At 44.7% G+C, this 13,922-nt stretch overlaps 1 long non-coding RNA gene and 1 other non-coding gene across 2 annotated transcripts; both read right to left on the bottom strand.

The window, feature by feature from the left end:
* Positions 1-4,072: 4,072 nt before the first annotated feature.
* Positions 4,073-4,236, bottom strand: LOC111761016 (U1 spliceosomal RNA). The gene has a single exon (XR_002794504.1). It is a non-coding gene; the product is annotated as a U1 spliceosomal RNA (small nuclear RNA).
* A 5,073-nt stretch (positions 4,237-9,309) lies between these two features.
* Positions 9,310-11,844, bottom strand: LOC131276596 (uncharacterized). Its single transcript, XR_009184053.1, has 2 exons — positions 11,435-11,844; positions 9,310-9,784 (listed from the first exon to the last, which is right to left on the bottom strand). It is a non-coding gene; the product is annotated as an uncharacterized lncRNA (long non-coding RNA).
* Between the last annotated feature and the right edge of the window lie 2,078 nt (positions 11,845-13,922).

Genomic DNA, 13,922 nt, shown 5'->3' on the forward strand with positions numbered 1-13,922 from the left:
ACAAGTGTTTATTATTGCTCTCTCCATTTTTCTTTTGCACTAGGCAGTTTATAATTTTATCGAATATAAACATTTATTTTTCCATTTAGAAACGGAACCCTTCAAACATGTTATCTATGCAATTATAGCACATTATATATAGTCATGACATGAAAAATAAATATAGCTATTTAATTACAAAATGCCAAATAAAAGTTGATTCCTCTGTTTTGCTAACTGTGAGGAATAGAGAAGGAAGCCAGGCCCCTCCCTGTCAGGGTAATTACAATTAGAAATAAAGCTTGTGAGCTCCCCAAACAATTGGAGGAAGACAATTGCCTGATGGTGTTCTGGCTTGCTTTGGTGATTCTGTGAATGCTCTGGCCTCAGAAGGGTGAAGTCAACAGGGAAAGAGGGATAGTTTTAAGAGAATGGGGTGAGGGGTGATCGTCGATCTAGGCAGAGGAGAGGAAACAATATTTTATGGAAAGGAGCACGTTATGAGCAAAGAAACACAACACGGCATGTTGATTTGGGGGCTGAAGAGGATATAGAAGAGCCTAGATTCCATTAGCAAGTGGTGGGACTTGCATTGGAAGGTAGGTCCTTGAAGATCAGGCAGAGGGATATAGACTTCATACTATAGGAAATCAGCAGAGGACAAATGGCTTTTCTTCTTAAGCTGTCTGCTTTCTCCTTGTGAAAGTAAAAAGGTCATACAATGAAAGTGAGTCATCATTCTTTTCCGCTCACTTAGCATTCAGCATAAATCAACATTTGCCTTGGGTGAACGGGCAGGTAGTTATTTGCAAGGCTGAATCAAATTGTGCAGCTGGATATGGGTGATGATTGTAGTCCTCCTTCCCCTATGCCAGCCATGGTTCTCTCTTCAGTGGAAATGCATTAGCCCTGGACGACTGGCCGGATGATGCTCTTGGAGAAGGGTAAGAATGGGAGACCTCACGTTGCAGGCAATTATACCAAAGAGCTGGTTTCTGAAATCTTGGAGGTGGAGAAAGTATTCCTGGGGTGGGGTGGAGAGTGTATGGAATTTTAACTTATCCCTCTGGATAGATGATTGCATCATGGAGCAATCATGCTTTCCTGTGGATTAATAAAACAAGGATAAATGCTTTCACCTTACAGTGCTCCTAGAAATTTGGGCTTTCCATTTGGGGCATTTAAAAGCCCATTAAACATGGTCACTGCGCCTCCACTGATTGCATCAGCCCTGCATCCTCTGCTGTCAGCAGGGCCAGCCTCCGTCCTCACCAAACCTGGTCACCAACGTGAGCAATCGGCTATTTAAGCAGAAATGATCTTTTGTGAAAATCTATATATTATTTAATACTTTGCCCTTTGCCTCAGCTCTCTCTTTCCACAAGCTTTCGGCCTGGATTTCAATCTGCTTTGGACGATTTGCAAGGAGAAATGCACAGTGAGCTCCGTTGGGAATCGGGGCCCTCTGTCCCTGCTGTCTGGAGCGTCATAATTTATAGTGCCTTCATGCTGGGTCTCTGCGGTTCTTTAATGGGGCCTTGCGGTAAAGTTTTGGTAGGGAGAAATCATTCCACTTAAAAATGGTTCTGCTTTGACGGTCGCCGTTTTGCTGGGAGTTCCTCTTCTCCTTTGTCTTTAAAGGCAGAACCATTTTCTAGAATAAATGCTGCATGAACACCGGAGAGTCAAGAAGAGGAAAATTGAGTCTCCAAAAGATTAAGTCACCAGTGGTGCAGGCAAGTGGCTTCGGCAGTTCATTGATCAATCAACAAATACTTAATAATCGCTAGCACACATGAGGCACGATGCCAGAGAGTATCAAACGTAAGACCTTGTCATTCTAAGTCTCAAAACTCAAAAGCCTCTCACTGCTTACCAAATCCAAGCCAAACTCCATGCCTTGCATCTCAGTCTTTCTGCATATGGCCAAACTCCTGCCCACCTGGGTGACCTGCTCTTCTTTTTATCTGAGGACTGCTCCTTGGAGCTGTGGACTCTTTCTTCACTTCTGTCTACTAAATTATATTCATTTTTACAGGTCAATTTCAAACATAACCTCCTCCATTAAGCATGTCCTAATTTCAACACCTCTTGGATGTGAACTTTCTTCTGTTCAATCCCAGAAGTAATTGGCATTTATTTTGTTTGCTCCGTAGAACAGTGTTTAATCACAGTGGGAGATCAAAAAACATTTGCTGATTGACTAATTTAATAGGGCTGAAGAACTTTAGAATTTAGGGTTCTGTTAGAACTGGCAATACCAAAGCGGAGGAGAGAGGATGTGGTTTGAACTTGGATACTGCTTTCTGAGAGCTAGGAGAAGAGAAATTTAACTGAATTGCCAAGGAAATAAAACAACATGTCTTTAAAGATGGGTATGCTCATCTCCACGTGTAAGAGTGACATTATTACAAACAGCCCCAAATGTGTCATACTGGGTTGAGTACTGTTCTTCAAAACAATCACCTTCAGAGACATACACTTATTTCACTGAGGCTGGCACTGAGTAAGACATTGGCACTGAGAAGATACCAATCCTTCGGGCTCTCACTGCAACCCACCCGTCTCCATTTCCTGTTGATGTAACACAAGCCAGTCTGCCCAATTTCTGCACAGTGTCAGGAAGACCAAGAATGTCCAAAGGACCGTGTGAGGCATCGAGGAGGAGGCAAAAGGCTAGTTCTGGCATCCCTGCGTTTACAAGCATGTTGGGCAGAAACGTAAGAAAAATGGACATTACAATGCAAAATAGTACAGTACATGATTAAGTGCTGAAATGAGTCACCCAGACAAGAGCTACCTGAATTCAGGAAGGAGGGGGCGTGGGTGGGAATTGAGCAGCAGGAAAAGCCAGATATGGAAACTGAGAGGAGCCCTGAAAGACTTTAGGGGGTGGGGGTGGGGGATGGGCTGTCTAAATGTCTAAAATTATAACTCATGACTTTGTCATCCACATCTCAACCTTTCTACTCCCCAAACCTCCTCTAAATTAAGCCTGCCTCTCAACTCTTTATTTTAGTACACATCCAGTGCTCTCACAGTCTCTCCCAAGCAAAAAAACCTCAATTTTTGCCTTTTTTGCTTTCACTAGTCACCTACATCTAATCAGTCACGTATTATTACATTTCACATAGATTGCTTTTGTCTCTGGGTTCAGCCTGTAAATAGAACCCCCAGGTCCTCACAGCTTTTGCCTTTTCAATATTGTTCCAGTTATCTATTGCTGTATAACAAACTACCCCCAAACTTAGGGGCTTGAAACAACTGTTTTAATATACCTCGTGATCTCATGGGTCACGAATCAGGGCATGACTCAGCCGAGCAATTCTTCTGTTTCATGTGGCATCCACAGAAGTCGTGCTCTGGTATTCACTGGAGGGTGCGCGGGCATGGAGAATGCCAGTTGGTTTCACTCATACGTCTGGCTCCTTGTCAGGATGGGCTCAGCTAAAGCCATCATCTAGAATGCCTACAGGTGGCCTCTCCAGACTTCTTACATAGGTGCTCAGAGCTGCCAGAGCACAAGCTCCAAGAATCACTCATGTGGGAGCTGCTAATCTCTTAAGACCTGGGTCTGGAAATGAGCACGGCATCGCTACTACCCTATTTGACTGGTCTTGCAATCACAGAACCAGCTCACAGTGAAGAGGGGATGCTGACTTACCGGATCAGAAATCTGGGGTAGGGCCCAGCAGTTAGTGTTTTACCAAGCAGGAGAACCCCCGGGTTAGGTGATCTCCGAGGTCCCTTTCAGCTGACTTTCTGTGATTTTAGTACAGAAGAAGCCCTTTCATCACACATGGACAGAATTGATAGTCGACGAACTGAAAAAAGAATCAATTAAAATTGAGAGCTGCTACATATATACTTTAAACTTCTAATTTCCAGGAGAGAAAGCCAAACTTTTGATGTAAGGACAAGGCCTTTCTTTGAGTGGGTCTTCTGGTTGGGCTGCCATGACAGCTTTTCTGCATAAACCATGTCCTTATTGCATGATCTAAGGTTCCTGGGTTTCTTAAAAGTAGAGTGAAAAGTAAAGACTCTTCAAAGGAATCTGAACAATTCATTTGAGAGACTTATCATTTTTTTCCCCCAGGGGAGAGCCCGAATGCAGTCCTCCACTATCACAAATTACACCGTCGAGTTTCCCACCTTTGGGGAAATTGCGAGGGTCAGCACAGATGGAGTGCAGTGGACAAGCCTCGCCCTGGGCAAGCCACCCTTGTGATCATGGTGTCTCCCCTGCCAGGTATGAGAATTGTCTTTATTGACTATTTCCAAAGAAGTTGACTTGTTGGTTCACATAACAGCAAGAAGAATATTTGTAATGTTTAATTAAATTATGTAGTTTCTGAAACAAGAATAACTGTAATAAATGAGTTTGGGAACAGACTCAAGTGGTGGGAGCAGAAGACCCAGTGCACTGGGCAACTGCCTACAGGTCACATGCTTTTGCTTTGCCGTGGGCATCAACCATTTTGTTTTACAGAAAAGATGAGGAATACTGGTTTTTCTGGAGAGTTGGTTGCATAGAAATGTAAGAGTGTATAGTTAATAGTACAATTATAAAAACTGTTCTTTCATCAATTGCTTTTAACACATGAACTACCCTAATGCAAAGTGTTACTAATAGAGTGGTATACAGGAACTCGGTAATTTATGCATGATTTTTATGTAAACTCACAACTTCTCTAGATTAAAAAAAAAGGAATTGTGTAAGAGAGTTTCTCCTGTATTGCTGATCCATCCTCCAGAACCCTTGCCTTCTTCCTTCTTTCATTGCCTTCTGTTCATCTACTTATCTATTATTTATTTATATTTATATTTTGATATTGAACCTGGGGTCTTTTATATGAGAAGCCAGTGCTCAACCACTTGAGTTATAGCTGCTCCCTCATTACATTCTTCATCTTTTTTTAAAGATTTATTTATTTATCCACCCCTCTCCCCAGTGTTTTACACTTGCTGTCTGCTTTCTATGTCCATTCCCTATGTCTTCTTCTGCATCTGCTTGTCTTCTCTTTAGGCAGCACTGGGAACCAATCCTGGGACTTTCCAGAGCGGGAGAGAGGTGCTCAATCTCTTTCGCCACCTCAGCTCCCTGTTCTGCTGTGTCTCTTATTGTCTCTCCTCCGTGTCTCTTTTTGTTGTGTCATCTAGCTGTGCCAGCTCTCTGCTTGGGCCAGCAACTCCTGTGTGGGCCAGCACTCTAAATGCACCAGCTCTCTGCTCAGGCCAGCTGACCATGCAACCCCAGGAGGCCCCGCGAATCAAACCCTGGACCTCCCATATGGTAGATGGGTGCCCAATTGCTTGTGCCACATCCACTTCCCCCTCATTGCATTCTTTTTTTTTAATTGTCTTTTTTAAAGATACATAGATCACAAAAATGTTACATTAAAAAACATAAGAGGTTCCCTAATACCCCACACCCCAACCCCCCCATTGCATTATTTTTTTTTAAGATTTATTTATTTATTTCTCTCCCCACCCCCCACCCCAGCTGTCTATTCTCTGTGTCTATTTGCTTCCTGTTCTTCTTTGTCCACTTCTGTTATTGTCAGCGGCAGGGGAATCTGTGTTTCTTTTTGTTGTGCCATCTTGTTGTGTCAGCTCTCCGTGTGTGCCGCGCCATTCCTGGGCAGGCTGCACTTTCTTTTGCGCTGGGTGGCTCTCCTTATGGGGTGCACTCCTTATGCGTGGGGCTCCCCTACGCGGGGAACACCCCTCCTTGGCACAGCACTCCTTCTGCGCATCAGCACTGCGCATGGACCAGCTGCACACGGGTCAAGGAGGCCCGGGGTTTGAACTGCGGACCTCCCATGTGGTAGGCGGACGCCCTATCCATTGGGCCAAGTCCGCTTCCCATGGGATGACTCTTACTGAGACAAGCCAGTCATTGAGGGGCTGAGCTGCTAGGTGCAAGTCAGACTCATATTCTTTTACAATGACAATGTATGGATTAAGAGCCAATCACAGGGAAGCGGATGTGACTCAGGAGACTGGGCTCCCGCCTACCACGGGGAGGTCGTTGGTTCAGATCCCAGTGCCTCCTAAAGGAGACAGCAGGCTGGAGTGTATGGTAGGTGCAGCAACTGACACAAGAGACACAAGAAGAAAACAACATAATGAGGACACAACAAGCAATTAAGCACCTCCCTCCCACATCAGAGGTCCTGGGTTTGGCTCCTGGTGCCTCCTAAAGGAAATAAGGAAGATGAACAGGCACAGCAAGTACAAAGAACAAGGGAAGGGAAGAAATAAATGAAAATAAAAAATAGCTTTTAAAAAGAAAGGCCAATCACATTACACTGGATACCATGGATTGTACACTTTGGATGGATTTATGGTTTATTAATATGTATCAATAAAATTGATTTGTTAAGGGAAAAAGGCCTATCACACTCTTACATTTTAAACATGGCACTGGTGTCTCTATCAGTTAAGGACAAGCAACAAAACCTGACTAAGAGTGACTTAAATAAAAAACAAACAGGTTTATTTATTTATTTATTTATTTATTTTTTAAAGATTTATTTTTATTTATTTAATCCCCCTCCCCTCCCCCAGTTGTCTGTTCTCTGTGTCTATTTGCTGCGTCTTGTTTCTTTGTCCGCTTCTGTTGTCGTCAGCGGCACGGGAAGTGTGGGTGGTGCCATTCCTCGGCAGGCTGCTCCCTCCTTTGCGCTGGGCGGCTCTCCTTATGGGTGCACTCCTTGCGCGTGGGGCTCCCCTACGCAGGACACCCCTGAGTGGCAGGGCACTCCTTGCGCGCATCAGCACTGCGCATGGGCCAGCTCCACACGGGTCAAGGAGGCCCGGGGCTTGAACCGCGGACCTCCCGTGTGGTAGACGGACGCCCTAACCACTGGGCCAAAGTCCGCTTCCCCAGTTTTATTTACTGAATGCAACATGAACTCTGGCTATTGGCAGACTTCAGGGGCAACTGCTCAAGTACGCCATTGAAGAGTCGGACTCCTTCTGTCTTCCTGCTCTGTCCTCCTTAGCACGTGCGTTTGTCGACATGGTTCCAAGACGGCTGCTCTGCTTTCAGGCATGGGATCCTGTTCCAGGTGGGAAGAAGGGCAAGTACATGACAGTGAGCCTGTTCCTTCTGAAGGACTTTCCAGGAAGCAGGGCTTTGTTTACCAGCGGTTTATACCATGTATCCTTTATGATTGGTTGTTTTGTGCTTTGAACATGGGTTGGTTTTTATTCTGAATATTAGCTCTGCCTTGGAGTTCCATCCAGTGACTTCTGCTCATTTCATTGACCAGAACTGGGTCACATGGACACTCTCACCCAGAGGTTGGAAAATCAATTATCTTTACTGGGCACATTGCCACCTCCAAACAGGTTTGAGTTTCTGTTAGTAAGGAAGAAGGTGGGAATAGATAATATGTAGGCAATTAGTAAAGCCCGTCTTAGTAGCTAAATTTGAACTTCTGTATTATTGCTAAATTGCACCACTCAGCTTTATATTCAAAGCCTACAAGCTTCATCTATTTTAGGGACAATTAAGTGACCCCGGAAAGGAAGTCTCATTTTAAGGTGACATTTTCTTGGGAAGCCTCAGGCCTCATAGCCTTCCAGATGCAGCTCAAATACTACAAACTTCAAGAACGCTCCATTCAGTCCAGTTTTCCTTTTCCAACAATTACTGTTTGTCTTGCTCACCTGTCATTTATCGTGAGTAGATGTCATAACCCATCCCAGCCAAATTATAAGTTCCTTGGTGGGCAAGGATCATCTTTTTAGTCCTTATGGGCCCTAAATAGTGCCAAACAAAACATAGGTACGTGTTAGATATTTTTTGTTGGTTCACATGCAATAAAGCCATGGAGATAGCCCTGAGCAAGATATGAACTTGGGGGCAGTTAGAAGACAATGTTTCTGGGTCTCAGGTTTGGGGTGAGGGAACACTGGGAGATGAAGTTGGAAAGGGTCTGTGAGGCCCTTTATCCATTCATGTATTTCTTTTAACATATTTATGAAGTATATATTTTATGTCAGGCAAAATAGAGATGTGAACAAGGCAGATATGGACCCAAAGTTGTTGGACTCTGTGTTCTATTAATTTTGCAGCATGAAAAGATTCATATCCCAGGGAAATAATTTGGAAAAAGGTCACAGAGCGCATCTATAGATAGACTTCCTTTCATCTACCTGGTATGTGGACAGAAGGTGCCCACTCTGATGGCACCCTTTCTTGTTCCAGCCATCATACTCTACATTCACTCTCTAACCCGCAATCTCATTGAATTCACTTCTCCTTACATTTGAGGATACTGAGGCCCAGGGAGGTGTGGATTTCTCTGAGTCAAATTGCTGGTTAGTGGCAGAGCTGGATTTCTAGCTCATGTGTCAGCATGTCAGAAGTAGGCTTACTCTTGCTCTCCAGTCCTCGTGGTCTCTCCTGGAGAAGCTCTCGTTGTCCAGGAGAGCGATAATGCTGTTTGCTGAGAAGCAAATAGAAATCAAAGAGCACATCCTGGGGGCTCATAGACTCTTACCGTGTTATTGTCATGTTTTTTGGTTGTTTTTTTTAGTTAAGCAAGCATGAAGAATAGATGGAGAAGTCTGTAGGAAAACTCATGATGCGTTCAAATCTTTGTGCTCACTGGGTACAGCTTAGCCTTCACCTTAGCTGGCTCAGCCAGGCACATGGACAGGTACTTTGCACAGGTGAAATAGCAGCTGCCTTAGCTTGGGTTGGAAAGATCCCCCTTTCAAAGCACGCCCCTGACTTATAGTCTGAGCCCAGCCATCGCTGCTCTGCTTACCCTTTCCCTTGTTGACAAACCATCTGAGCTGTTCTCCACAATCTAATGCCTTGATGTGGGCAGGACATTCAGTAATCGAGTCTTCATTGGTGTCTACATAATGCCAAGAACTGTTCTAGGTACTAGGGAAGGAACAGTGAATACATCTGACAATCCCTGGCCTCATGAAGGCTACATTATTTAAGGAGATATATTTAAGCAGTTAGCTAGGCTTTGCAGAAATGGGATGAGACAGGATGAGGTCAAGGAAAATGCAAGCCTTGCTGTATGGGGAGAAGACTGGAGGGAGGTGGCTGGAGATGGGAGAAGGGGGTGGGGGAGCAGCAGATGGAACTCTAGAACACCCAGAAAAGGAAGGTGGGGGTAATGTGTGTGACAAATGGTTCCCAAAGTCGTACTTTTGTTCCGATGCCATTCAGTCTGGCCAGAAACAATTCAGTGTCTTTAAACTCTAAGGAAGAAAAACATTCATTTACTGAATTTCACAAGACTGTAGGTATCCTGAGGGCAGGTCCTAGATCAGATTGAATCATAACTTAGCACAGAGTCAGTGTGTAATAAACATTTACTGAATGAATTGTTGAATAGCAAAGGCTCAGGCAGTGCCCCTTCATGCATATTTCCATTTTCTCAGTCACATCTAATGACATCTATAGGAGGAAAGCAAAACTGTTCTTATTTTCTTGATAAGAAACCTTGGATCCAGACCTGTTAAGGTTATAAATAGCAGAATTAAGATTTGAAGTCAGGGTTGTACCTTCCCAAAAGTCAGTCCTCTTTCTACTTGTCCCAGTTCTTCATTCTGCTCTACTCTGTCTTCTCATCCCAGGGTGCTAGATTTTGTTACCATAGATAACATCTTGATTCTGAAAACTCTGTGAATCCTGAGTCATCTGCTTTCCTCACTGGCTTCCTAGGGATACATGCTTTTATGGTCTTGTCCTTGGTTTTGTCAGATGTCCACAACCAAGGAGTGTGTGTTGGGGTGGAGGCAACTTCAATGGAAATGTTCTTCAGCTGCCCTGCAATAAAGAAAAACCAAGTTAAGAATAAAAGAATAAAAGTTCTTACAGGGTGGAAGGGGGAGGAAATACTGGGGATCAGATGCTAACTTACATGGAGCATGTCCAGGTTCAGAAGCTAGCCTGCCTTACGTTCTATCAAATCAGATTGGCCAGGAGCATGATATAAGAGAATATTGGACCTCTGGGCAGGAACGGGGCAGTGCACTAACCTGACCATCTTCCCTGGGGCCAGTGCTAAGTCGTTCTTGGGGGTGGGTAGTCTAGGGCTTCCTTCTTTGCTCTGTGGATGCATTTATTTACTTTACTTAGTCTCATAACTTCTACACACACACACATTGATGAGTCCCCAGTATTTATCTCTGGCCTTAAACTCTCTTCTAGAACTGCTCCCCACTATCGGGAGCCTCCTAAAAGCCCTCTCTACTGGGAAGCCATACTGGGGCTTTTACATTGACCCTCCTGTGGGCTGCCTTTCTCTTTCTGAGTTGGCTCAGCGAGTGGCATTGGTATCTACCCCCAGGTCCAAGAGAAAGTTAGGGGCTCCTTGGCTCCCTTATGCCCCATGTCCTTTACGGCACTTGGGCCTGTCAGTTCTGTCCCCTGAGTACGTCCTGAACCCACACCCACTCCTCCCTCTCGACGGATCCCACTCGGGCCCAGGTATCATCATCTGCTGCCAGAACTTCTGCAGAGGTTTCCTCGCTGGCTGTGCTGCCCGTCAGTTCTTTTTTCATGTTTTGCCAAACTGGTCTTTCTGAAACATAAATCTGATCATTCCACTCTCTTTATTAAAGCCCTTCAATATTTGTCCACTTGCCAGAGGGTTAGGTCCAAGCTTCATAACAAGGTCACAAATCAGGCCCCGTTAGGACCTGATACCTCATCTCTTGCCCCAAACTTTTCTGCTCTGGCCAATTGCAACTTCCAGTCAGCCAGAGCACAGCAGCCCATGTTCCCAAATGTGTCCCACTTTTTCCACACCCAAGCCGTGGCCCATGCCAGTCCCTCTGCCTGAAAATTACCCTTTTCCATTTCCTCACCTTCTCCTTGTCATCCTCCCCAACCCCTTTGCAAAGATAACCCTCCCTTACTCTCTAGTTTTCCTTAAATCAACATTCATTTACCAGTCAAATATTCATTGAGGACCTATCAAACACAGTTCTGGGTGCTGAGGCCTTGGCAGTGAACAAAACAAACAAAAATCCCTCCTCTCCTGAGTTTAAAATTTAGTAGGTCTAGATAAACTGTAAGATAAATAGGTAAATAATTACACATGGCAGGTGGTGATAAGTGCCAAAGAGAAAAAAGGAAATAACAGGAAATGGGATAGGGAGTGGGGGCTTTGCACATAGACTAGGAAGGCACCACTGGGGGACATGTGTGCAAAGATCTGGAGAAGATGAGGAGCCAAGCCACTGCTGCGTCTTGGGAGAGTATCTAGGTAAAGGAAGAAGCATGTTCAGAGGCTCTGAGACTAGAGGATACATGGCATGATGAGAAGCAGAAAACAAGCCAGCATGCTGGAGAAGAGTAAATAAGAGGGGCCATATGGAAAATGTGATCTAGAGGAACTGGAGGAATCGAGGGGGACAGGAAAGGGGTAGAGTCCCGTGGCATTTTCCTACAGGTTAAATAGCCACATCATACCCATCTTGATGGACTCCACCATTTGCCTCTTGTTTTCTTCTTCAGTCTCTGTACTTCCATCCAGACCATGAGACTGGGGAGGTTAGGGGCTGTGGAGTCTGTATTATTTTCTGCTCTGGGCTCAGATCCTTTTACAGTGAGTGGCATAGAGCAGTAGGTGCTGAATGGAAGAACAAATGAGGGAACGGATAAAGGAATGAATGACTCTCAAGTAATCCTCATAATTATCCTTTGATACACCCAGGATGCTCACTACATGCTTCTCTTTACACGAAAGCTCCCCAGCTCTCTGCTGCTCTGTGAAAAGGCCTTTTCTTAACATTGAATTCATGCTTTGCCAATTTATAAGAACTTCCACCTCCATGGATGGGAAATTATAGTGCCTCCATTGCACTTGTCAAAGAGGCTTGTTCACACTGTTGGCAAAATCAACAGACAAGTGATTCTATGACAACCCAGGTAAATACTCAGGATTCCGACTAGCTCAGATGAAAACCATGGGCCTAAAAATGCAAATCTTCAAGCCAGAGTCCACAGAATCCAGTTTACCTTCCAAAACTCAGTTTCAAATAGATAGTTCATGAGCTAGGAAATAAGGTTGCCAACATTTTCCATCTTTTGGGGGCTCCTTGGAAGCACTCAGTATAGGAGGTTCTTTGTGATCTGTCTGCTAAGGAGCTCTATTGCCCAGCTCTTGATGGCATTATGATGTCGTGTGCCATTCCCAGGGTGAAAGCTGCTGTCTTGCTGCTCCTATTCTCTGTGAACCTGCTAGGTGCTGATCGCATGGAATTAGTCAGAATACATGTCCAGAAGGTTAAGAGGTCCTGATTTAAGAGGCTGTTCATATCTACCAGGCTAACTCTGAGAACAAAGCTTGAGTCATCAATTCCCTGAGACACGAGCTTCTCATTCAAACTTTGCCGTGTCCTCTCCTCTGCATTTGAGTGATATTATAAGACTGCTGATGGGAAACATGGAATTAATCAACAATCAGTGTGAAAGAAAAAAAACAACTCTGTTATCCTACAGTTTTGCACACTTGGCTATTTTTAAATAAGTGAAGGAGAAATTCTGCATGCTCTGCTTTGCTCATTTTAGTGTGACATTCTTGTTCATTGCACAGAGCTGAATGAAGTGGGCTGGGAAGCAGTGAAGACCTGGCCAACTCCATGCTCCTGTCTTACTCAATGACCAGAAATGGAAACACTTGGGCGGGGAAAAGGGAATTTAGAGACCCTCCAACGAGTCCCTTTCACTTTACGTATGTGGAAAGTGGTAGAGAGGGCAGAGATAGGACTAGAGCCCACGAGTTAAAACCAAATGGCAAATTTACTCCTTTGCTTGGCTTGAGCTACCTATCCTGGGCCCACAGCATCTTCCTCACACTTTTTTCTAGACATTTGGGCTGGAGGCTTATTTAGAGAAAGCAAACAGGGAAAGAGCAGGGCCGTGGTGAGTCCCGAGTTAACCTGTCTTGTAGGGCTGCCCGGATTCTCAAATCCTGGGCCTGCCATTTGTCAGCTCTGTGAGCCAGACCAAGTGTCTTAAAATCTGCAAGCCTCAGTGACCGTGTCTGTAAAATGGGCAAGTTAGCGGCACCTCCGGGAGAGGGTTGTTATGAAAACGGAAGGAAACATTGCACGGAAAGCACTTAGCAGTTCTTGGCGCACAGTGAGTGCTCAGTAAAGTTAGCTATTATGGCCCTTTTGAGAAAAGAGGCTGTTGGGGTGGTATCATTACCTGGCTCTAAAATTCACCCATGCAGTTTCACTTTGGTAAGTGGCAGGCATTACTCCCACAACCGTACGGCCTCAATTTATGCAGCAGGGCTTTCTTATATTCTTCCTGACTCTTTCAGTCTAATATCTTTTCAGTTTCAATTTGCATCCAGCCAGAGCGTATCCTTGCCCATCTTTATTTCTTCGCCCAGGTTTTAAATGCATAAGCTACTGAAACTATTAAGGAACCAGGGACATTACATAATAAGACATAAGACAACACAATAGGCTGGAATACAGAACAGGAAGTGCCTCTATCCCTCCAAAGGTGAAGCATGGAGCCAGGGTTGCATTTGCCAGCAAGGACTTCAGCGCTCTCTCTGTGTGGGTCTGAAGCCATTTGAAATGGATTAGAGAGAGAATGCGGAGCCCAAATCAGTCCCATTTAAAACCGAGGGAGAGCGAGGTAATAGGCTCTGGGAAGACCTACTTTCTAGTCTTCTCTGTCGCCCTCCCAAGCTTCATGCCAAAAGCAAGTTAGTGAAAGGGTCAGGTCTGCTAAAGAGAATCAAGTCTGAAAGCAATTTCATCTCCCGAGGAAGTTCAGGGGAAGCCAATTCCCCAACCCAGATTTTAGCTTTTCGTTTGAAAGCAAAGACCAAGAAGGAAAAAGGAATCTCTGTGGTGGGAGATTAAGGAAGAGCATGGAACACTGAGGCAGGGGACTTGGGTTCTAGTACATCAGCAGATGCTAAATGTCTGCCTGA

This window comes from Dasypus novemcinctus, chromosome 29 (assembly GCF_030445035.2).
Source record: "Dasypus novemcinctus isolate mDasNov1 chromosome 29, mDasNov1.1.hap2, whole genome shotgun sequence".
Lineage (NCBI taxonomy): Eukaryota > Metazoa > Chordata > Mammalia > Cingulata > Dasypodidae > Dasypus > Dasypus novemcinctus.